This window comes from Patagioenas fasciata, chromosome 1 (assembly GCF_037038585.1).
Source record: "Patagioenas fasciata isolate bPatFas1 chromosome 1, bPatFas1.hap1, whole genome shotgun sequence".
NCBI classification, from domain to species: domain Eukaryota; kingdom Metazoa; phylum Chordata; class Aves; order Columbiformes; family Columbidae; genus Patagioenas; species Patagioenas fasciata.
Genome location: NC_092520.1, coordinates 73,262,075 through 73,285,157, shown reverse-complemented (window position 1 = coordinate 73,285,157; position 23,083 = coordinate 73,262,075). Strand labels below are relative to the sequence as shown.

At 39.2% G+C, this 23,083-nt stretch overlaps 1 protein-coding gene across 1 annotated transcript in view; it reads right to left on the bottom strand.

Annotated features, from left to right (window-relative positions):
* Nucleotides 1-18,219, bottom strand: part of COL8A1 (collagen type VIII alpha 1 chain) — a 90,259-nt gene extending 72,040 nt beyond the window's left edge. The window contains exons 1-2 of the mRNA XM_065829313.2: nucleotides 18,134-18,219; nucleotides 1,951-2,081 (exon numbers count right to left, since the gene is read on the bottom strand). The gene's annotated coding sequence lies outside the window, so the exon portion shown is untranslated. The remainder of the gene's footprint in view (nucleotides 1-1,950; nucleotides 2,082-18,133) is intronic.
* Nucleotides 18,220-23,083: the final 4,864 nt, after the last annotated feature.

Sequence of the window (23,083 nt, the reverse complement as noted above, 5' to 3'; positions counted from 1 at the left end):
CTACACTGGTTTTTGCTGTTCACATGACACACTGCGCATTCTAGCTGAGAGCCAAGGTACAATACAGTGGACTTGCATCAAAAGAGAAATTGTTGCAGCAAACCTTGATTGGAAGCTGAAATGTAACTTAAGGAATATTAATAACAGAAAGGTTTTGAAAATGGAATTCTGGTTTTACGCAAATATTTCTCAGTGTTTCAAAATGATAGTTTAGGAGACAGGACAGAAAATGCTGAAAGTATACAGGAAATACTATGAATCCTTAAAAAGAAAAAACAAATAAATCAGAGTAATGTTTGTTTAACAGGCAGGCTTTAAATAACATCAAAGAATTATGTGCCACGTTGGTTGCTGTCATGTAACAGAATTCAATTACTTTGAAAGCAAATGTGGAGCCTGAGGCAGCTTTGTTAGATTTACTAATAAGAATGTATCCATCCTTAAGCTGATCTTCCTGTGCACCTATCTCTGTATTTTTTCTTTGGCTGTTGTCTTCAATGGTGATTATATAATAACCCACTTATAAATCTTATCTAAAGCAATTAATTATTTACACTAGCTGTTTTGTTTTCTGATTCAGCTGTATCGGTGTGCATTTCTAAAATATTTTTTTTAATGGGGGAGAAAAGGAAGCTACAAAGTAAAACTGCAGCTTCTTTAAGATTCATGTTAATATACCGTGATGTGCAATTCTGTTAGGGCAGTGGACAGAAAACTGACAGTATCTTGATTACTGATATACCAGGAAAGGATGGAATACTTTAAAGCCATGCAAGGGCAGAAAACTTTCTGAAAATGTTGTCTTTGTACCTTAGTTCAGAAGTTAATTGCATCTCTGCAGCCTTATGGGCCAGTGGCCAGCCTTGAGCCACCTGGTTTTTATGTTTGTTTGTTGTTTTTGTTTTTAAAACACAATTCTGCAACTGACTGCCTCCCTGTCTGCATCCTAAGTTACACGTTCCTATAACATCCTGTACTGTGTGCAGTTCTCGAGGCAAAACATGACACTATTAACCAGTGACTGATAGGCTTTCATAAATGCAGTTTTTCACACTGAGTGAATAATATTTATGAAGTAACCTACTGTATGGATGTCCATCCCACTAAGGAGAAACTTATCTCAATGTGTGTCTGAAAAGCAGTTGATGTCCACAGCAGAGCCTGCCTCTATCAGCATAATACACCAACATCTTCTGGCTTTGTGAATGGAGAAGTTCTGTCCTCATCTCTGTCTTGGGACTGACATTTTCATGTAGTTTGTAGCCTTTTTCTGTTAAGGTTTTTTGACAAGATAGATCCTTTTCAATGGCCACAATTTTCCCCAGGAAATGAAACTTTGAAAGACTTGTTAATTGCCTTGTTTCGGTGTTAGACTTTTCCAATAATTATGCTCTCTGTCCTCAATGACTTTAGCTCTTAATGCTAATGCAGCAAAGAAAGAAGTCTCTGACATATCCATAATGGTTGTACATTAGTCTTTTAACAGGCCACGAATCCAGGATGTTCCATCTATCATGTCACTGGTCCCTTGATGAAGAAAAAGGACTTGACACTTGCAGTTGCTTTCCAAACCCAGTTCAGTGTGGTCATCTTAAATAATGCATTCTTGCTAAATTTGTGTCAATAAATGGGGCCTGAATCTCCCTGCCTGTTAGCAAAAGCATCCGTTCTCATGTCTTTCACATCAACTGCTTCTATATTGTATAATATAATGTTCTGCCCAGAAATGTTTTTACTGGCAGGGAATAGAGGGGGGTGGAAGGGCATCTTTTGTAATGCTTTAAAGCATTTTAGGACTGTATAAATGTAACTATTCCTGTATAAGGACTGTTATACAGTCCTAAAATTACATTCGACCCTTTGAAGGCAACTGAGAAGCTGATGTGGCCCCTGGTGAAAATGAGGTTGACACTCCTGCTTTAAACAATTAAACTGTTAGAAGAAAATTACCTCAGCTTAATAGGAGAGTACTTCACTGTACCGATTCTGATATCCAGACTCAACATCCAGTAATGAAGAGATCATAACAGTGCTGAGAATCAAATTTGAAGGATTCTGACAGGTTGCATTTTCTTTTTTTTCTGGAAACAGAAGGGAAGAAAGCATGTATGTTAATACTCTTCAAAATATGCAGAACAGCAGAAAAATATTTTTTTTTTACTTTCCTTAAATAAATAAGGTACATAAAGTTTATTTTATATTCCTGTTTTAATATTTTTTGATGTAATCAAATGTTAATACATTAAATAAACATGAAACAGCACAGGAAAATTATGTTTAAAACTGTTGCTCAGGTTACAAAGTCACCATGAGGGGCTCACATTTTGTTTTATTTTTATGAGTAATATTGTCTGCATTCCCACATTATGCTTGTGTGTAGCTCTATAATTCACAGTAACCTTGAGTTATTTTCTCTTTGGACTACTTTGTATATTACAAAGGATTACTGTTTCTGTTCCTACAAAGCTAATTTTTTTATCCTCAATGGCAGTCAGTTTCAAGCTTGTTCAGTTTTCAACAAGCAAAAGCTGGAAAAACAAGAGAGAAAGTGGAAATACTTCACTGTACAGTGTAAACTTTTTGGTTTATGACAAAATATCAGAGAACAAATTGCAGCAACCAAAGCCTAAAACCTAAGTAGGTTGTTTTTTGGGTTTTTTTGTTGGTTTGTTTCCCCCCCGTCCCCGCTCATAAACGAGTAACAGTCGACAGCTCTGGAATGTGCACTCCTCTCCCATGAAAACATTTTTCCGCTCTGCCTTTTCCAAAAATCAAAAGTTCAAAGCTAAACTACTACATGTTATAAAAGAACAAATTTACCATGACACTTAAACGAAGACATGAGTCAGTGTATTCAGCGTTCTTGAGAGAGGAAGGAGTTACATTTCTTGTTAAGGCAAGGTAAAGATATTATTTTTATAGTTTTATATATCAGCTTATAATTATCCACGTAGATGATCTGATTTACTGTACAGTTAAATTTGTAACTCATGCCTTTTTTTTGTCACTGATTTACTAATTAAGGTTTACAACACTCCTCCTTAGAAAGCAAAATATTAAGATCCTCATTATACAAATTGACAAATGCAATCATGATATTAAGACACTTAGTTCAGTATTATTTAGGATACCCATGGCAGTCTGGGAACCTCAGCTGCTGCTCTTTACTCTGGTGGGTACTACTTTCGTTCTGGGAGATGGCAAAAGTAAAATGAGTGCTATGTATGTTGAGGACAGAGACAAAATGAGATTGCTTTGGACTGGTGCTGGTAAAACAACTTATATCTGGAATAAAAAAAGCGTGTGACTTTGTGTCCTCTTAAATGTGAGATGCAGAACACAAGACATTAAGCAGCTGAATTGCACTATGTAGCTTTTAAAGCTGTCTAGGAAACTTGGAACACCCTTTCCATTTATTTGGAACAAGTGGCTGACTCATTTGTCTGCCTTGGAAAACCTCTGCTTCTGTTCCTGACTGAAATAAAATGGATATTCTGAAAGTCATTCCTCTTGTACAACAGGAGAGAAGTGCAGAAAGTCACAGAGCCCCTGCTAATATTAAGCCTGGCCATCCCTGGATGTATGGTCTATTTGGAATGTGTTGAAGTATGCAAGCTTCTTCTAGGTACTGTAGTAGCTTTCACGTGTACTTTCTTTCAAGAAGATTGATACTGTGGGTACAAATTGGGGCAGGCAGATCAAAGGTCTGCCCTAGATTTGGGGCTTTGACACTGAACGTTATATTTGGTAGGCTGGAACCAAAATCAGAAAATCCTGGAGCACGGTGAGCGCTCACATTTCTAACTCCTTAGGCACACCATCAGGATTTAGTTTTCCTTCATAAATACGTAAACATTTGTCAGGTTATTCCTTTAGAGCAGTAACTGTAGAGATTATATGCTCAAACCGAGGGACACTTTTTTCCTTCAAATTCAGTTTTTAACAGTATAGCTTAGACATGAGGTGTCATAATTTCTACCACTGCCTCTTTCTTTCTGTTGTTTCTGTAAGATGGCATGTGAAAAGACCTTGCATGGTAGTTACTATAGTAATAAATTCTTTTTAGCCTTATTTAAAATCCTGTTATATTTCACAAAGGAACACAAAGAGGGTATAATCTATTTAATATAAAGGCTTTTTAAAACTTCAGCTTTTCAAAATGAAAGGTTTGCATTTTTCATTTTTCTGTTTTAAAGGCCCTTATCTGATTGTGCCGTTGAATTTAATGCTGGCTATGAATGAGATTGTAGAAAATAAAGGGACGTGGTCTGTGGGAAGTACGTTTCTAGTTAAGGGAGAGTGCCACAATCAGTTTTAGTGAGTGCATGCATATAATACTAGTGACAATGGCTAGAAGCACCAGACGACTAAAGAGGTGAACCTGCTTTATGTGAACTCCTGGGCGAATAAGCCACATTTCAATAACCGCTGGAGTATGGACAATGGTGAATTCTGCTTGATAGACAAACTCATTTAATTTTCAGTCACCATGCATTGAACTATAAAAGTTACTAAGAAAGCTACACCAAGATATGTATGTGGTTGAGTGGTCGGGAACAACTAGGTGGCAGAGCCTTTATAGAAAGAGGGCAGCTGATTAAAATGGGCTAGTAGTAGGCACACTTGCTACTATGTGCAAACAAGGGTGAGAAGGGGTTTGCTTCTCCTTTTCCTTATCTTCCTATGCCTGGAGCCAAGCATAGTCCTCACCTACGTGCTGCTTTTTTTGGCTGCATAGGCAATACAGGCAGTAATACCAGATATGTTCTGAAGTAGTCAGAACCACAGTTCAGCCAAATTCAGTACCAGCCACTGTAATACGTGTCGTGGATGGCAAATATTTATTGCCCTGGCCAGTGCTTCCACCTCCTACATTATACAAGAGAGCAGGAAGGAGACTCTCAGAGGTTAGGAAAACTGTGATTTATAACATTGGTGGTAGGTGGAACAGGGGAGACTGTGGGGCCAAGAGAGCCAAGTATTTTAAGCATCTGTTATAGGCCTGTGCCAGATGCAGGATACCAGACAAGATGTGCCATTTGTCTGTTCTTGAATGGAATTTCCTATGTCCCTAATACCAAGCAAACTCTGTTTATTTATAATATAACTACTTCTGGTTTTGTAGAGATGATATACAGCACATTTCATCTTTTCACTCTCACAATGACATTTAAACACTTAAAAAGTGATTTATTTAGCTGTGTAAATTCAGTCAGGCTTGGCGGGTATTTTGCTTTGTCATGTGTGAATCTCTAAGGCTGGAAAGCTGCTCTGTTTAGGGACACTGAATTGTGCAGTTTCCAGAAGTACAGTTTTCTCTTTTGCTTATCTGGGTTAAGAATGAGATCCAAGTTCATATAAGACAGTAGGCACTGTTTTCAAGTGGCCATTTTCATGGGCACAAAGAGAAGAATAATTTGGGAAATGCTGACTGTCCTCTCTTGAAAGTGGAACTTTTTTCCACTTCTAAGTGGGTATACGTAGTGATTCCAATCATTTCTCAAATAAATAAGCAGGAATTTCTGATCAGAACTTTTTTTTTCACAGTATGTCAATTCAAAACTACAGCTCTTTGGTGGAAATACATACATTATTTATTAAAGGAAACTTGTCTCACTTCCTGGAGTGCATTTTCAAACAAAACTAGAAAGAAACGTAACCTTCCCAGAGTATCTTATAATGAGATCGGTTACCTGGGAGCTGAGTATCCCACCTTGAAGTCTCAGTGCTACCTTGTTAATTGCATAGGCACAAATCCCAGACTACACTGAAGCTCAGATTGAAAAGTTAGTTCCAGGGAGAGGACACCTAAGAGAGACTTCTTGACCTGGGCTCTTAATAGACCCCAGCTTTTCCACAAAAATGCCTTGGCTCCTTCCAAGGATAGGACAAGAGAATTAATAAATAAACAAAAATCTGCAAAATGGAAAAAGTGACAAGTTGTAGTGGTGAATTTGCTGATAAAAACATGAAGGCCCACAAAATTACTAATCATAACCCAAGTTTCTCCAGTGCTATTCCTTATAACCTTTTAGGTCACAAGTTATATTAAAACACAATTAACTGCACAAACAAGCTGCATGAGCTCATCCCTTTCTGTCTCAGCTTTTCTGTTTGTAAAGCTGAGGCTGTATTCTTTGACTGGGGTATTGCTCTGAAGTCCGGCTTCTGAATGGAGTTGTTATTACATTAATTACTGCAGCAGATGTCAGTGAAAGTGCTGTCATTCAACAGTAAAAGCACAAACCACAACCACCGCCTTCCTTGTATTATTACAGGTATAGACCTGACAAAGCAGAAAACAAATGTTCACACTTGCTTATAGGTGTAATCCTCTGTTATAAGAGTATTTTCCTCCCACCCCCCCCGAAAGGCTTTTCCAGTACACTTAGCTGTAGCTAGAAAAAATACAGCTGCATTTTTTGGCTTATATATAATAGCTTGAGCTCAACCCTCAGCAATAGCTTAGTCTAAGCTATTTTACAAAACCATTTTTCTGTAAACGTTTTCATTCAATAGTTATTATGTGATATTGATGCTCCTTTAAAACACACTAGTGACTTGGTGCCTTATCTTCCTATTACCAGACTGGTCAGATAGTGCCTTGGGAGGTGGTCTGAAAGCTGGGGACAGAGGTGAGACAGGGCATTTAATGAAAGCTGGACTCTGAGTTTGAGTTCTGTGATAGACAGTCCAACGAGTTGATGATGAGTGATACGGCGAGTAGCATCTCAAGTGGCAGCCGAGTGGATATGGTCAGCTTGGAGAGGAATTTCTAAGCTAGCCTTGAGCTCATGGCTTTGGAAACTGCTGCTGCCAAATGGACCTCACACAAAGAGGGCATAAAATACAGGATCCAGGCTGGGTTTTGGATGCATTTGCACTTAGGGGTACTCAAAATCTGGAGACAGGTCCTTGCTTTGAGGTTCAGGACATTCTCTAATGTAGCTAAATCACGCAGCTTACAGAGGCTGCTGTAAGGAGGCTGCTGCTTCCCACAGAGGTAAAGTCCGGCCAAGAATAGCATGTGTTTCCTCCTCTGCATCTAGCACAACTGCAGCTAAGTGGTTGCTTATGTTCAGAAATGAATGAAATATTCAATGAAAACAAGAACCTTCACTGACGCGACCACTGCTTCTTAATCATTACACAAAATAGCGTTGTCTTGCCCAAGCGTGCCTGGCTCTCTAAGGATAATGGAGACAGTACAGTGTTTGGATAGCTGCTGTTTCTTTCTGAAGACTGGGGAGGGTGTGCCTGTGTGAGGGCATGTTCACAAGAGTTTTAGCCCAGAAAAAAAAATAGGTACATCTGGAAAGAGCATAATCCAGGTTGCCAGACTCTGGCACTGCTACTACAAATAATCCTTTCTCAGTAAAGTACCAAAATGTGGCTGTCTGGTTTGCCCACAAGTATCTGGGCATTCTTCTTGGCAGGCGTGGGTACTGGAAGTTATTTGGCATTTTGATTCTTGCCGCAACTAGTGTCTATCCTTTCTTTGCTGAAGATGGAAGGATACGCCTGTGGTTAAAACACTGGCCTAGGGATTAGGCAAAGTGTGTTCTGCTCAGATTTTAGTCTGCATCCTTGGCCAGGTCACTTAAGCAAGAATTTTGACAAGTGCTCAGCACCCACAAACAGGATCAGATTTTTCAAAAGGTCTCTGATTCCACTGAGGCGGCAGCCAGATGATCAAAGGAACTTTTCAGAAACTTTGGCTGCAAGTGTCACTGCTAGAGCTACTGGGTGCTGAGTGCTCATGAAAATCTGGTTCTCATTGAGGTGCCCGGATGGGAACCAAGCTCTCCAACTAGCCCCCATCGTCGTGAGAAGACATTAGAGAATCTGCCCAGGAGTACTCTCTTGAAATGCTACACCACCAACTTTGTTTGTGCCTCAGTTTCCTCTGAAATGAGAGTGATGTTGCCAGGGTGCTTGTAAGGATAAATTCATTAATCTACTGTATGTGATGTTCTTGGATACTTCTGCAGCCAGGAGAGGGAGGTGAAACATTTGTAGTATAATATCTTTCCAGACATACCAGTGATCTGTGTAAATAAGAGAGTGTTAAAGGGATTGGAACAGGAGCCCAGGAATCAGCTTTGCTCTGTGACAGGTTCAGGAGCTGCTGTTCTTTGTTTTAAATCCTTGATCGTAAGTCAGAACTCCAGCATACTAGGGGGTGTAAGAAATAGATCAAAAAGACTCACCCTGAAAAACCTTTATGCTAAAGAAAGTGGGATAGGGAGAATACATCGGAAGAAAATGACAAAGCTGTTCTGTTTAGCTGTTCACCTTCTGAACTCTCTGCCTGATGAGTACAGTAGTTTAATAATTTTCTTTTCTCACATGATATTTCTTTCTTCATAACCCACCAAAGCATTTGGTATTTTTTTTTTGAGATTCGAGGTTTTAGAATTTCAACTTTACAAGACTGGTTACTCTCCTTATACTAGATGCCCATATACAGCAGTATATTTTTTTTTTTTTGCAGGTGTGTTTTTTGTTTTAAGACCGAATAACCTTATTTTTAAAATGGATATAATTTTTTGTTTTCAACTTACAGTGGCCTCAATTTTGCCTCCAGATGGGGAAATCTGAAAGGTCCTGAGCCTCCTGTGGTGCATGCTGGAGCAGCCTTCCTTCTTTTTCTGAGCAGTCTCCCCTCACAGGATGTGACATTTTATTTCCAGCTGAGAGTGGAGCCCCCGCTTTGCCCCCCTCATTTTTGGCCTTCCAGCACTGTCCACATCTGTGTGAGCTAATGCTACCCAGATCCTTCTCAAAGGGGCACTGAGGCCTGGCACACAGAAGCGAAGGCCCCAGGCTCTATCTGTGAAACCCAAGAAACCTCAAACACATTGTGTTTCCATAAATGCTCCTCAGCTGACTGGGCTGCGGGGAGTTTCTGCTCCCCTCAACCCTCTCCTTTGGGAATGGGAGGTGCAGGCTTTAAATCAATTCTCTGACTGCCTATGTGCAGAAATGGCATTAACGTTAGGGCAGGCCAGAACCACAGAGCCACAACACGAGGCAGGAGGTGGTTAAACCAAGGTGAAGGGCCTGGCCTCACTGACAAGGGGCTGTGGCTGCCCCATGCCCAGGCTGGCCCCAACCCTGCCCACAGCACAGCGAGGTTGAGCTGTCACAACTCAGTGTCACCAGACTGAATCTGCTGACACAAACCCCTGCTATCTTGAATGCTTTTGGGTGTCAAGTACATTTCATGGTCTCTTAGAATCATAGAATATTTTGGGTTGGAAGGGACCTTTGAGGGTCATCTAGTCCAATCCCCGGGCAATGAGCAGGGTCATCTTCATCTAGATCAGGTTGCTCAGAGACCCGTCCAGCCTGGCCTTGAATGTCTCCAGGTATGGGGCATCTATCACCTCTCTCTGTGCGATCTGTTCTGGTGTTTTACCAATCTCATTGTAAAAAATTAGGCTTTCCTGAAGTTTTAAAGATGTGTAAGAAGTTGAACAAGCCACTTTTGGTGGCAGGAGGGGAGAAGATGTGAAGGGTTATTGCAACCTGAGCTGAGGTCGGTGGTGCTGAGTGTCCCTGGGGAGTGCCAAGTTACTTCTTCAGTTGGCTTCAGCTTTGGTGGGAGTTGAGACTGCGGTTCTGTCTCATGGTTAGGGTCATTATTTTGAAGGATAAGGCTGTATGTTGTGAGTGTCTATCAAGCTAAAATTCCACCTCTCAAAATATACTTGATGAATGGAGTGTTGAAAATACAGTAGGTTTCTGTTCACTTATTTGTGAAGTATTTGTTTTCATGACATGAACAGTTAGCAGAAAGTTGAAAGCATGGGTAGCAAAGAAAATGGCTCTGAGCAGTCACAAATTGAATTTGTTTTGCTTGTGTTTCATAGACCTTTTGTACTGAGTTCTAGAGAGCATTCAGCATACAAGTGACAGATGTGATGTTGAAAATAGGGTGTTTGAAAAGAATAATACAAAATATTAATTGCAAGTGAATTCTGAACTCAGTGAAAGGCAATTTTTGTGTTTGAAATTTGAATTTATGAGCTGTCTTACCCTGACTGTGGAACGGAGATAGACCATAGGAATCACATCCCAAAATTAATCACAGAATAACAGAATGGTGGTGCTTGGAAGAGACCTCTGGAGATCATCTAGTCCAACCTACCTGCAGGTTCACCCAGAGCAGGTTGCACAAGAACGTATTTAGGTGGATTTTTAATATCCCCAGAGTAGGAGACCACAAACTGTCTGAGCAACCTGATCCATTGCTCTGGTATGCTCAAAATAGTTTCTCCTAATATTCAGATGGAATTTCCTGGGTTTGAGTTTGTGTCTGTTACCCTTTATCTTGTTGTTGGGCACCACTGAAGATTCTGGCCACAAACTCTTGACACTGACCCTTAAGATATTTATAAGCATTGATGAGATCCCTTATCAGTCTTCTCCAGGCTGAACAGACCCAGCTTTCTCACTCTTTCCTCATAAGAAAGGTGCTCTAGACCTTTAATCATCTTTGTAGCCCTCTGCTGTACTCTCTCGAGTAGTTCCTTGTCCTTCTTAAACTGGGGAGCCCGGAACTGGACACAGTGCTCCAGATGTGGCCTCACCAGGGCAGAGTAGAGGGGGAGGAAAACCTCCCTCGACCTGCAGGTCACACTCTTCCTAATACACCCCAGGATACTGTTGACCTTCTTGGCCACAAGGGCACGTTGCTGACTCATGGTCAACCTGTTGTCTGCCAGGACTCTCTGGTATTTCTCTGCAATACTGCTTTCCAACAGGCCAACCACTGACCTGTACTGGTGCCTGGGGTTATTCTTCTCCAGGTGCAAGACCCTACACTTGCTTTTGTTGAACTTCATTATGTTTCTCTACACTCAAGTCTCTGACCTGTCCATGTCTTGCTGAATAGCAGGACAGCCTTCTGGTGTATCAGTCACTCCTCTCAGTTTTGTAGTATCAGCATCAGTAGCTTGGATTTTAGGTACTGAGCATTTGCAACTAGTTGCTTAAGAGCAATCTAAAACTGAAATGCAGTGAAGGTGACATTACAAAAGATGGCTGAGAAGAGTTGATATTCTATAAATTACAACTTGAAAGCCTTTTGATCATTTTATAGCAATACAAAAATTACTGATTTGAATGAATCTTTGATCAAGTATCAGCTTTGGATGTTAAACATACAGTTTTTCTTTAGTTACGTGATAATATGAACAGTGTTTTTAGCTGAGGCTAGTAATGCAAGTTTAGGGAATCCTAAAATATTGTGCATGTTTCCTGACGTAATAAGTTATGCCCAGAACTCCAGAAGATAGTAATAGTCTGTAGGAGTTCCTGAGCATAGGAACTATGAAAACCACCTTTCAATGGCAGTTTGGACTGTACTGCATGGGCCTCCTAAACTGAGCTATGCTGGTTGGAACTGGAGGAGGATGGGAATTCCTGTAACAGGTACAGAACATCCAACTACTGCACCACTTTCCTTTGCGAAGACAGAAACTGCTGCTGTGTCTGCACCTATATGCCCATACAGCAAATTAGTTCTGACATCTCAATGCCCAGACTTGCATGCAACTTGTGTGTACAGTAGGAGCTCAGTTCGTCATGCACACCTTAATTCTTCACTAGAGCATATTTTTGGAGCTATTCATCTGGAAGGCTTGGACAGAATGGGACAGAACCCTTCGAGTTGTTGCATTAATTCATGTAGATAATTGCTACTTAATAAATATGCAGGGTAGATCTTGTGAACTGGCATTTAGCCTGTGAATGCTGTGTTACACAAGTATTATGTCTTGTCTAGTGATCTACAGCAGCACATCACAAATTGTAACCACAACAAGTATTCCAGTCTCTGAATACATTGAAGCAGAGCCTAATAATGATTGCAGCCGTTTTTGAAAGCACAGCTGGATTTTGCTAAGCTCTGCCCACCCTCAGCAAAAATCTTTCCATTCATTGGAGGGCTTGTGCTCTGTTTGAGAACTGTTTTTTACCCTCTTTGAGTTAACCAGAACTTGGCTTTGGACCTTTAAGTCCTCCTCCCTATCAGCTCAGCAACCACGGAGGCAGTTTATTGCTGAAAAGAAATCTAAGAATCGGTTTTGGCCAGCTTTGTCTTGGAAAGTTCATTTTATTAACATGGTTTTGGTTTTATTTCAAAAACACTTTGACAAGCACTGACATTTTTGGAACCAGTAAAGCACAAGAGACTTACTCCTAAAGGCCTAAGTTTTGCATTTTTCTGCAGCGAACAATGTGATGTGCTACTATGGTAAATTCAATTTAAGCCACTGACTGAAAGGAAATAAGTACTGAGTGTTGTCTTTTTTTCTTCATTTTCTAAAATATGTTTTGTGTGAATGCTAGTGCTTGTGGAGTGTACTTGTTTAACTAATCTTTGCTTATTTGCTTTTTTTTGTATAGTGCAGGTGACAGATATATCAATGCTGGCAACTTAAACTTTCCTCACAAGCCTGCTTTTATTGCTCAACTTTGACCTAAAGTAACTACCTCTTGACATTTTGCTGAGAATTGCCAAGAAGGGGTCCCAGTTGTGTGTTTTACGTTAATGTCCATCAACCGAGAGTTGGACTAAGAACACCTAATTCATTTACAAAGAAATACTGGGAAATATCTGAACACTGTTTTTTTTTAAGGCAAGCTGAAAGAAAAATTCTGGTCTCTGAGCCACATAAAAGACTTGTTGTGGTACTGTGCATTCACTGGAGCTCCACACATGGTGGGAAGAATGGAAGGGCAGAACAGAGGTAAGTCGTGTGCTGGCAGCAGCAGACTTGAATGCTATAATAGATTTCTTCAGTGGTAAATTGGTTGTGTTTGGTTTGAGTGTCGCTGGGACTGTGCCATCTTCTGTTGTGTGTCTTTGTAAATGATGTCGAGTAAATGAGAGGCAATGTAAGCATCTCCATTTTAGGGACTGCAGTGTATTATATATAGGCGGTGTTGCTTCACCTCATAACACTGGCTTTTGTTAGAAACGTGTTTTGTTCTCCAGAATTTTCAGTTGCAAAAATAGTCAAATGCTTTGCTTGAAGTTCCCTATGCAAGTCTACAGTGTGTTACTGTCCACTTCTTTCTTGCACTTCAGAGAAAATAGTGCAGCACTATGCTGGTCTGGAAAGAGTGGTTGCTTTTTTAGTTAGCAGGAAACATATGCTGCAGATGTTGCAAAAATCTGTTTATTAATATACCTTTGATATCTAGTACATCAAGCTGTTAGTTTTGACTCATTCTTCCTTTAATAGCATGGGTTATGTATATTGTATATGTTGCTGTGATAGATTCCAAGGAACTCAAGTGAACTGGTGTACCTGACCCAGGAATTCATAATTTTTAGCGCTACGGATATTTATTTAAAATAGAAGCTCTTTCTTAAGTTCACAGTATCTTTTTTTCATCTCAACTTCATTTCAGAGTGACTGCATAAATTGTATGACCTTTTTCTCCAGTTGCATAACCAGACTGTATACGCCTTTCCTTACAAGAATGGAAAATAACTAGCTGGTTAGTTTTTATTTTTTCTGGTTTGTTTTGATTTATGTTTTGGGTTTTGTTTTTGTTTTAGGTTTGAGTGTTCTTGTTGATCCAATTTATTCATTTTTTGCAAATGTGGAGTTCTCAGAGGCTGACATTCTGAAGTGTTACAATTTGGGATTGCCAAAAATATTTGTGATAACTGGTCAGATGTCTATAAACTGAGAGCAATGATCACATACACACACTTTTCTTGAAGAGGTGGAAAAAGCAAGTTGTACATATGATGTGTAACAGAAAGATGCTTTAGCTGCATAGTATTACGAATGGCATGGCTGCTAGCATGCTTCTCAAATCCTAAATTGGAAATTTCTTACCTCCCAAGAACTCCATATTATTTTTGAGTGCCCTCATGTTGAACTCAGTGTAGTTGTTGATGAGACCCTCTAAAGAATGATGTCCACATACGTGCACAGACACCACAGTCATCAGTTTACCGCATGCACACAGCACTGGGAATAGAACTTAAGACCTTCGCCTCCGCAAACACAGCTGCTCATCTGGCTGTGGGCTTTGTAGCCAGCAGAGGGAACTGACAAACACTCTCATAGGACTGCTTTATATATTTTTTTTCTAACCAAGAGAGGGCACCGATTCTCACTCCCTTTTGATGGAAAAGGCCCATTACATGTCACCCCTCAACAGTTTCACCTGCCATTCAAGAAACAACAGACTTACATTCATCTTGCTTTTGCTACAAAATATGGACTTGCATGAAGGAGTTTTAATCATCAAAAGATGTCCCTAGACTGCATAGTGATATTAATCCCCTGCAGTGCAATTATGAGACATTAAATTCATTACACATCAAGACAATTACAGAAACACATCCAACATTTCAGGAGTACAGGGAGACTAAGCACAATTGTTTACTGATGTGTACAGAAAATAGGCACAGTTATTGCACAAGACCCACAAAAGGCTTCAAAACCAGGACTCATCATTATCTTTATAAACACACAGAGCTCCACAACTTTTGCTGAAGGATAATTCTGTTAGCACAAAGAATAGATCTCGCTTTCTGAGGGAAAGCCACAAAAGGGCGACATCACTTACACAAAAATCTAGGAAGTGTAAGGGGCAAAAGTAAGAAACTTTTGTACAGCTAAATACAGCTATTTGTTGTTTTCAAGCAGACAGAACAAGCCGCCTCTAGTGTTTTTGTCTTTTCTTGTTCCTTGCTACAATAACTCCATTGAACTATTGGTCTTTTAGAAATATGACACTAGTGAACATTAAAAATTATCTCCCTGTAGAAAGAAAAAAACTACCGTTTAGAATAATTGGAAGGCCAAAAAACTAAGGGAAAACATAGGGATATATTTAAGCTTCAGTGATAAAACTTAATCTTTCCTCCCCTGAGACATATAGCAAAACATAGCATAATTGGGCAGAAAATTCTGCCTTGTAGATGTGTTCATGAACGTATCAAAATTATCCTGTCTTCTATGTCAGGTAGAGGCACAACCATGAATGGTTCTTTTTCTAATCCTTATCACTCCTGCTAGTCCTCCAGTTACCTCTCACACATTCACTATTTGATCTGTGGTAATTTTCAGTTTAAAAGAATAAGAGACAAGGCCTCCTTTGCTAGGGCAATTACTCTAGAAATCAAGCGCTGGAATGTGTTTGGTGGGGGTTTTGTTTGTTTGTTGGGTGTTCTTACAGTCGGATGTTGCCCACCATTTCTAGTCCATGACAGTGGATCTCTGCTGGCTCATCCTGCCAGGAGTGGGTTGGTCTCCTTCAACCACAGAGGGTAAGAAAGAGGTGGTCAATTGATTATTTATTTATTTATTTACCCCCTCAAAGAATGATTCACAAATCCTGTTAAGGGGTTTGTAAAGGGTTTCACAGGTAGTTCAAAAGTGTTAGAAGCAAATTATCTCTCAATATTTGTCACTGGAATTCTCCCTGCTGTTCGGCCCTGAAGAGTCACGCAAAGACAGATCAGCTGCAAAGGGGTGGACTCTAAGACCGAATACGGCTGACTCTCTACTGTGAAATGTAGCTGTGACAACAACTGAAACAGTGCATGTATTTAGTATCAGCATGGCCAGAGGGAAACGCTTCTCTGCCTCGCAGAGAGGTGGGTGAAAAGACATTCACGAAGATCAGAATCTCTCAGAATCAGTGGTAGTGGCAGGCCTATGTATAGACAAGCAGACAGATATGCACCTATCCTGTGTTTCAAGGCATCTAGTCTAGCACTGCTGAGAGCACTGGGAGTTACACTAGTGGCTTAAGTGGGCATTAGTGCCCTAAATGAACACCTAAAAAACCTAAATGTAGCCATGAGGAGAAATGTCTGAGCATGCCTGCTTAACACTTAACTGGTGTATAGCTGAAAAATTAATATAGTCTCTTAACCTTTATTTTGTTATTTTAAAATGCTATGGCTGTTACTCAAAAGATCTGAATTCCTTCTACTCTCACTGATTCACTTTTTTTAAACTGTGGTTGTAGCATTATTTTTAAATGACAGTATTTTTATCTCAATATCAGTATGCTTTGATCATATAAAAAGGAGTTTCAGATCAGCCTAGCAAGTCAATAAATGCATTCCTAGACACTGAAGTTCTCCCAGAGAACTGCTGGATGAAGTTTCCCTTCATCCCTTGCTGCAAAGTGATGCTAAGCTGAATTATCTACTCAGCCTAAGAGAGAAATTGCTCAGAGGAGCTTCTGATCTAAATTAAATGCATTCCTTTGAACAGAGTTTTCTTAATATGTCCTTCAATCTGTTTTTTCAAATGCCAAAACATTACCTTTCACAACAGGCTTTAATAAAAGGTATTTTGCTACATATACACTTCCTGTGGCAAATGCATTTTTTTTCCTTGAGGATTGCTCTGTTAGAAATTTTGATTTATCTGATACAGTAAAAATTTGTGTGAACAATGGGGCTTTACTGCCAGACTGTAGACCTAAATTCTGTATGCATTACACTTAAAATCACATATCTGTGTTTTACAAAAGGAGTGGTTTTGGAGAGAGAAGGGAGATTTGCTATAAAAGTCAGATGTTAACTAAGAAATAAAATTTTGTAGCTTAGAGATTGAATGCCAGTTATGAGAACAATTATTGGGCTATATTTCTGTCTTCTATGGGCAATTTATATGGATTACCCAGATGCAAAATAGTTTTACTGTGAGCCTGTTATAGAAAGCACTGTACTTTGTTTTTAAATAGTTACATTTGTTTGGAGTGTTTTTTGTGGTGGCTTTTTTTTTTTTTTTCTTTTCCGAAGATACTTATGTAATCTTCCAGGCAAATAGCTGAAGGCAGTGTTTTCTTTTCCCCAGTAGTTACAATAGATAACATGTAAAATACAGAAAAATCTTATACACAATACATAGAAAAGGGTACTTTGAGCACAGTTCAGCTCTTATACAGTGCTATATCTTAAAACGTTGCAGCTAATATGAGTACAGCTATATGTGGACATAATTCTTTTTTAGAACAGGCTTTTTAGTTGGAGAAAGAACAAAAAAAGTATCAATTTAAGAAGAAAATAATTTGGCTACCAGGAAGATAATATCAATTTTTATCTGCAGAATGTATTACACAGAGTACAAAAAAAAAAATTCACAGACAGCATTCACTGCTTGCTTTTGGTAGTTCATGCTTTTCCTCCTCTCTGAGCACTGGAGAGAGGCATTCTAGGATTAGGATTTCTGTGATGGAATTTCTGCAAACAGGTGACTGCGAGTTAAAAGTGCACTGAGTCACAACATGAGAAACTGGTACTAGTCACTAATAGATTCATCTCTGTGAGGATGGATAGACGAATAGAGGGGAGTGTGAACATGGTTTTGAAACACTTTTTAATGTTTCAGCTGTTCAGTAGTTGTCTCTGAGGCACTTAACTATTCTTTTCTTTAGCATTAGAAATGCCCATGTAGGCAAACTGTAGATAAAATAAAATTCAAGCTGATCTAGAAATTTCATAGACACACAAAGTCTGTTGTTCCAAGAAGTAGAACTTTGTTTGTGAAATGTGTAATTGAAACATATTTGATACCAGATAGTGAATTCCATCAGCCTTATTACTGTGCTTCTGCGAGAGCTTAAGTTTCATGACACTTTTTTTTTTTTTTTTTAAAGCAGTGGAACACTTCAGTCCCAATATTGGTTCAATCTGTCTAGTAAATAATAATAGTATTAAAAAACAGTTCTTCAATTCCTTCCTTAAATTAGCACTGAGCATTTTTTTTTCCTCAAACAATTTAAGGTAGCCTTAGAGTGTAGGGGTTTTTTATAATTTTGATTGGACTGAGAGAGAGGCTACTAAGAGAGATAATAAATGGCTAGAATTGATCTGGGTATACTTAGCTCTTCAAAATTAATCAGAAAGGGAGAGAAGACCTCTTCACAGCCACACAGTGTTTCCCAGCAAGATCCATTTTTATTTCATTGCTAAAACAACAGACTGTTACTAACTTAAATGTCAGATGACACTACATCTAAAAAAAAAAGGGGGGGGGGGGAAAGCCAGCACCACCCAGCAAGGCAGTGCTAGAGTTCACATTAAGACTTCCTGACGATAGCTGGTTAGAACAGAAACCTGAAGTAGCAGTAATCTTACCTTGAGTATACAAGATCCAAGGAAGAGAAGATCAGTGGCTCAAAACAGTGGAGGACTGAGAAAGTGCTCTGATCTGCTGCTGGTAGCATGCACTTGGCTTTTATGTGCAGGTGGGAGGAGCTGCTCCCCACGGTAGGTGGGCAGGGAGGATAGCAGGCAGACACAGCCTTCAGAAGGCATTGTCGAGGAGGTTTTTGCTCTTTGGGGACAGAGAGAGGGAGAAAAAGCAAGCTGGATGGCATTTACAGGAGAAATAGGGTTGGATCTATTTGTTGTTGGTTTTCCTTTAAATATTTAGTTACTAAAGATTTTCTACTGTATTTGTTTCTCTGAGTCTCTGAATTATTCCAGTTGCAGTTACAATGCTACTAAGGCTCATTTTGTCTTTTGGAAGGATTTTTACAGCAGTGAGATAATGCAAAGTAGTTATCAGACAGGCTGATGTTTCCCCTTCTAAGGAACAGATATGAGAAGCAGCCCCTTGATCCTTGAAGTTGTCTGTTTAGTCAGGGATTTAACTTCCTTTATATTCCAAGTGTCTACTGGATCTCAGCTCCGGGATCCTCCTAAGTTTCTCTTGTGCTGAGCTACCCAGATTCTCCTTGATGCAACTGTATTATGTTCCATCTACACACTGGCTTTCTAGCAGTTTAGGGAAGTTTTATTGTCCCTGTGTCTGAGTTCTAAACAATTTTCCCAACTGGTATTCTCAAAAGGCAAATCTAGCCAAAAAGACAAACTAGTAGGAATACGCATTCCTGGTGGTTTCTTTGTAAAATTGTTCATTGTTCATTTTAACTCATTCATTGCTTTCATGGCACAGATGAGTGGATGACACAATGCCCAGACCCTGGCTCTTGCAGGTGAAACAGGCAACTGTGCCCATCTGGAACATGCTAATTCTGCATTTGCAGATGCCATTGCATGAGGCATCTGGGCCTGTATTATAATATTTACCACGATACACAAGTAAAGTGTGTGTTGTATTGGAACATCAGTGAGTGGAGAAAGCTGGAAAGACAGAACAGGAAGGGAAAGACAGTGATGTGAAATCAAGAGAAAGGCCAGAGGTGCATCCCAATTTAAAATCTAGGGAGGGACATGCAGAAAAATGATCGAGAACCTGAGTTTACAGAATTGAGATAAGCGTATTTGTAGTGAAGGTGATGGAGATATGACACATATTGCTTCTTACACTAAAGAGGCAAACTGGTCACTGGATAAGGAAGTCTGAGATGCTTATAGAACTTGGGAACTTCCATCAATATCCTGAATGAGCTCTCAGTGTTAGACTCTTGTGTCTGTATTTTGAGTTCTGAATATGTATGCTATGATAAGTGTCATTGGGTCTCAGCTTCTAAGATGTTTATGTTGGGAATGCATATGAAGTCTTAGGATGAACTCAGAGTAACATTCACTTTATCTTCTCCTTTTCTCTTGATTATAATGAGCATTAAAAAAAATAGTAGTATTGAGTTGATCAGAACATATTTAGTTGCATGCAACTTTAATTGGTTTTGTCTTTTTAGAAAAAGTCTTACAAATCAAGCACACATCAACTTGGATGTCAATGTTATGTAGCAGAAGTAGCTGCATAACCTTGGTGATGTAGCCTCTGTGAGGTTTAGAACTGCCAAGCTGAAAAGGACTGGTTAAATTGCTAATATTTCTTACATGTATCAGGTTGCTGTTGGACAGGGCAATTTCTACATTATTGCAAGTAACTGGGGAAAAAAGGTCATGTTATGCAATTTCTGCAGCACTCAATGTATTTTTACAGTTCTCATAAAGAATTGAGTTTCTGCTCTGAAAGGATTACAGTGTGATTTTAGGAAGGCTACACAAAGTAATGGTGACATGGGAATAGGGAAAGCAAGGGTACAAGTTACTGCAATAAGTTTATATAATTAGTTCAGGTTTGGCACCTTGTAAAGGTTCAGTTGATTCAATGATGTACAGAAACTGGAATTCTACTCAGCTGACATCTAAACAATCAGATGGTTTTGTACTTAGAGAAATCTAGGTCAAGACTTTCAAAAATTAGAGAGCAAATAGGTACTCATGTCCTTATCTGATGATTAAACTGTTTTTACTGTCTTAAAATTGTTGAGCTTTCCGTAGGTCCATTTTAAAATCAGTGGATACTCCTAAAAACTCAGTACCTTCTAAAGATCAAGCTCTTTTTCTCTCAGGAACAGAAGTTTAAATGTAGAGGACCAGCTGCATGCTAGGCTGTTTTGGTTTTTTTGTGGTTTTTTTTGTTTGTTTGTTTGTTTTTTTGTTTGGTTTTTTTAGACTCTTGACCCTAAACTTCATGTGCTAAGTGCCACTTCATGTCTCAGAAGTGAGTCAATACTCAAGCCAGCTCAGTGTAACTGTTCCATACTCCATTGGTTGTGCACACTGATCATGTGTCCTGCTGTACTGCGGACTCAGGGGTAGCCTTACCTTTTTGTACCTCTAGAAGAGAAGAATTAAAGAAGTTTTGATTCTGTTCTTTACTTCAGGGAGCCTTAAGTCACTCTACAAGTGTTACATCTACCAACACATAAAATAGATAAAAAATATTAGATCTATATTAATGATTATTAAAGCACTGATGGTGCAATTATATGTAAGATTACCTGATAAGACTAGAACATTAGGCACAGACCTGTGGTTTTCTAGTACTGCATCACTTATCTTCCCTAATGAGATTTTTAGTAGATGAAAACTTTACCAAAATATCAATGGGAAATTTGATTTAGGTCATCACATGGTTGACTGGATTTCAGGGCACACAGGCTGGACAGTAAATTCAATGTGGACACATAGCACGATGGGTCATTGTGTTCCTATGACTAGGAGTGATGTCCAACCTTTCAGCCTTCATCCACCTTTTATAAAGAAAGTCATTCTTTCAAGACGCACTACAGTGCTCTAGACTTCTTGCTCCATTCTTGCCCCCAAACGTCCATATTGGTTTGCCGTGAGCTTCCAAGAATTTTTGAGGCAGCCTGTGCTTTCAGCCCACGCTTTCCAAAATCTATATCAGGTATTTGCTTTACTCGATGGTAGGGCTACACCTGTAGTTCAGAATAGAACTGTTAGTAAGGGAATCAGCCTCATGAAAGTACCTTAGACTTGGGTAGATCATTTTACCACATTTTTGGGAACCATGCCCATTTGCTCTTTAGTGAGTCTTACATTAAATTACCTTTGTTCCAGCATCCAAAGTGTATTGCAAAGAATAACTACTAACAGAGGCAGCATTATCCTTAAAACACAGGTTAAAACTGTAGCTGCACAAATTATGGGCTTTTCATTTTAGGTCTTTTTAAAGGAGATAAGCCAAAATTCCTGCATTTCTTCCATAAAGGAATTAAGTGATTACTCCTAGTTTGCCCTGGCTGTAATTGAGCTAATACAGCATTTCTGAATGTATTGGTGGTGAATGCAGAAAGAATCACCCTGAATAGATGGGGAGGTTGAACGTTTGCAAATAAATGATGATTTATGTAGCATCTCAGCAACAGCTCAGGCAGGTGGCTACTTGCTGTTCAGCAGTATTACCAAAGGAGAAGGATTCCCAAACAATTAGATAGCATGGTGATGGCAGAAGATTAGCTATCAAGATCAAGGTGTCAACATTGTTTTAAAAATACAAGCCGGGCAGAATTAGATGGAGACTTCCTAATGTAAACTGGGATAATAGAGGGAGTAGTAACCTCATGAGATAAAAGTTAACTCTTTCAAATTTCAGCTGTAATTTTAAAGATGCCATAATTAAAGAAAGAGTAAGACATTTCGGAGTTTTGTTGTGATGTGATGTGCTAGAAAATGTGATAGAAAATTATTTTGGACAGTTTACAGGTAAATTTCTGTTAATCTACACAACCCTCATGTAAATATATTCTTTTTTTTCATCTCATTTGACAGTAGGATCAGACATGAACCATTTCTCCATTTGATCAGTAATATATTTTATTAACCTATGGTTTCAGGTAACATTGTCTTCTGTCATGCTTCCAATCATTTTATGTTTTATCCAAAGTCTTCTCAGCAAATTTGGTTTTTAAAGAATTAAATGTGACAATGTAGCAGTTTCTGTAGAACATTGTTGTTGGTTGGTTGGTTTTCGGTTTTGTTTGGTTTGGTTTGTTTTTCAGTAAAGATTCACAAACCTAGAGGGGAGACTAAGGGGAGAGATTGAACAGTTTCCAAAATTCCAGCTCAGTTTTGTTTTTTTTTTTTCTCTGCATGATAGCAAGAGTCTGTCTGATATTGCCTTTCATATTTGCATCCACAGATTAGGGCCAGTCAGATAGTCTGACTACAAAACCACCGTATGCCAGTCCAACGTAGGATATGAAATCAGGGTAAATTTTGAAAATGCAGATCTTGCATTCTAGATAAGCATACACCAAGGCCTGAATGTGATTGTGGAGGGAGCCTATTTGAAAGATATATGCCTACTTCAAACAATGTTTCCTCCTGTATGACAAGGTTTACTCTTCAGCACATAACCTTATAGAGGCAGAACTGGGGAAAAACAAAACAAACACAACAACAAAAAAACAAACACTCTAACCAACCAAAACCAAACAAACAAATAAAACACAAAACCGCACACACACACCACCACCACCACCACCCCAAAACCAACCAACCAACCAAAAACCACAAAAACCCCAACAAAAACCAAACACAAACATTAAAATAATCACTACAGAACATATGATAGTCATAGCTAATGCCATTTTGCGTACATCTTGGCTGTGCTGATTCTGTTTGGTGTTGTGTCCACCAAAGAAAAGGGAATGCAGTCCAAAGCTGCTAGTATTAGATCAATCAATCCAGCCTATGATTGCATAATTTATCTCCTATGTTTACTGAATTCCTATATATGTCAGCTCTGGAACTTTGAGTGGGATTCACTGGTTGATGTTGATGCTTATAATATCAAAACAG